Source organism: Nuphar pumila, unplaced genomic scaffold (genome assembly GCF_984573655.1).
Source record: "Nuphar pumila unplaced genomic scaffold, dmNupPumi1.hap1.1 HAP1_SCAFFOLD_231, whole genome shotgun sequence".
In the NCBI taxonomy this organism is placed as follows: Eukaryota; Viridiplantae; Streptophyta; class Magnoliopsida; order Nymphaeales; family Nymphaeaceae; genus Nuphar; species Nuphar pumila.
In genome coordinates this window covers 5,318-7,764 of record NW_028323233.1, presented here as the reverse complement: position 1 = coordinate 7,764, position 2,447 = coordinate 5,318, and the positions used below count along the sequence as shown (strand labels likewise).

General features: G+C 35.1%; 1 long non-coding RNA gene across 1 annotated transcript; it reads left to right on the top strand.

The window, feature by feature from the left end:
* The first annotated feature begins 243 nt into the window (after nucleotides 1-243).
* Nucleotides 244-662, top strand: LOC149810671 (uncharacterized). The gene is made up of 2 exons (XR_016429114.1): nucleotides 244-293; nucleotides 400-662. It is a non-coding gene; the product is annotated as an uncharacterized LOC149810671 (long non-coding RNA).
* The last annotated feature ends 1,785 nt before the right edge of the window (nucleotides 663-2,447 follow it).

The window sequence follows — 2,447 nt, the reverse complement described above, 5'->3', positions numbered from 1 at the left end:
AGTTGTTGTCTAACAGTGAAAATTTTGCTGTGTTCTATGCAATGATTCTCTACTAATTATGTTGAGAAAAGGGTCTGCTTCTTCTTCCATAGTGAGCATAAATATCACCCAGTACTAAAAGAAACTGTTGAACAAACAATGGTCCCAGATGAAAATCGGGTTCAAATTGTCTCCTGTAGAAATGTTCTGATTCAGCATCCACTAGGCCGACTTGGGCCAACTATATCTGATTCCTTTCATTGACAGGCTACTGATTCAGGTGTACGAGTTTTGACGATGTTTTCTTAAGTTAGGTAAAGCCAACAGAATCCTGAATCCATAAATTAGTGCTTTTGTTGATCAAGCTCATTGCCCATTCAACATTAAAACTGGGGCTTGCTGATTTGGTTCCCGATGCAGCAGAGTTCATTTTTATTCGGTTAAATGTTGCACCTTGTTGATCAAGAACATGTACAGTGGTCCAGGCCTCGCTTCGGAACAAGATGAGGGTCTTGAGGTCTGTAAAGTCATGCCTTTATCTGCCTGATGTTGTATCCTGATAATATCTCATATCCAATCATCTTTATGTTATAACATGTGGACTCATTAATGCTGCACTTTTTGCTTGTTATACTTTTAAAATTGTATGAAAAAGTTTGGTTATTATCTATAAATTTCATGTCTACAACCCTTTTCTTGTTCTTAGTGTTCCCCTTCTCTATTCTTGTTTTTTGACTTTATGTGCATCAGAAATTCTTCTCAAAGCTCATCACATGGGAATCTAAGGTATTGTGCCTTGGTTGAGGCTGAACATCAAAAGTATTTGGCACATCTCTATCCTGATAGAGAATCTTATCAGTTCTTTAGTGGTGCATGTTGGTGCACAAATTTCATAATTAATTTACTTTTCTCATGTCTTGGTTTCTGCAGTGATTTGGAAATCTTCATATATTTCGGTTGGATAAAATGCTGGGTGGTTTTCTTTAGGATGTCTATCATTCTCATTAATTCATGATATCTTTATTTGAGGTTTGTCTTTATCGACCATGTTATGTATCTGCTATATATTGATAGAAAATAAACAATTAAAAAAAATATTTTTACTAGCACAGTTTTAAACTGTGCCAGTAAAAGATCTTTTTAGTTTTGCAAAAGATACTTTGTTGGCACAGAACTGCGCCAGTATTAAATTTTTGCTGGCGCTATTTGTGTGCCAGTAAAGAATTTTTACTGGCGCAGAACTACGCTAGTAAAAGATCTTTTTAATTTTGCGAAAGATCTTTGCTAGCGCAGAACTACGCCAGTATTTAATTTTTGCTAGCGCAAATTTACGCTAGCAAAAACCACTTTTTCATGGTAGTGTAAAGTTGCACCAGAAAATACATTAACGGTGATGTTTTTCCTGGCACATTCTTGCGCCAACAAAAACAATTTTTCTTGTGGTGAGATAAACTATATGGTTCATATAAAAGCTCCTTCAACAAGCTTCCTGCCTATTTGCATCATTTGATGATAAGAAACCCATAACGATAGTGTTCATTAAGATTGATAGGAAAGATCAATTTAAGTACAAGTTTTTATCCTTTTGTCCATACATCGATGACTTTTCATAAATGTGCCCTTCAGTTTTTATTATAGATGACACATTCCTAAAAAGAAAATGCATGAGTATATTGTTGTTGGCTCATAGTATTGATTCTTGTGGTGAGATATTTTTGGTAGCATTTACAGTTGTAAATAAGAAGACATGGGCATAGTTTTTGGAATCTCTGAAGCACAAATTCAAACACTTTGACGAGTTTAGAGAGCAAACATAATTGACTATTATCTCATATAGGCATCCAGAGCTAAAGTATGTCATCCTCTACACATTTTCTAGATGTCATGTTTGATATTTCATAAAGCACTTAACAACAAACTTTTCTAAGAAATTTAGTTCACCACTTAGTGTACTTCAATGGAGTGCAACTCAAGCAACTACAAAACTGCATTGTAACTATTTTCTTGAAAAAATACGAGAACAAGATACATCCACATATGATTATATTTCCACTGATGTCAAACTAAAGTTTCAAACTATATATCACTTTTCACGAAAAAGATATGGATGTTTGACATCTAATATAGTAGAGTGCTTCAATAAGAAGCCCCTAGTGTCTATTACGGAGAGGCTTCATCTTATGTTGATGACACTGTTTGAGAAAGAAAGAATATCAGACATAAAATGCCAGGAGATGTTGTGCCTGAGATAAAAGAAAAGATAGAGGCACAGAAGAGTAAGGTACAACAACTACATGTGGTTGTCGTACATTGTCACCAATGCATGTACAAGGCCCACAACCGATCTCACAGTTATAGTGTTGATCTTGAGATAATGCAATGCTCTTGTGAAGAGTGACATATGAGTGAGATTCTATGTAAACATGCATTTTTTGAGTGTAAGCTACCAGATGATTACTGTGACGAGT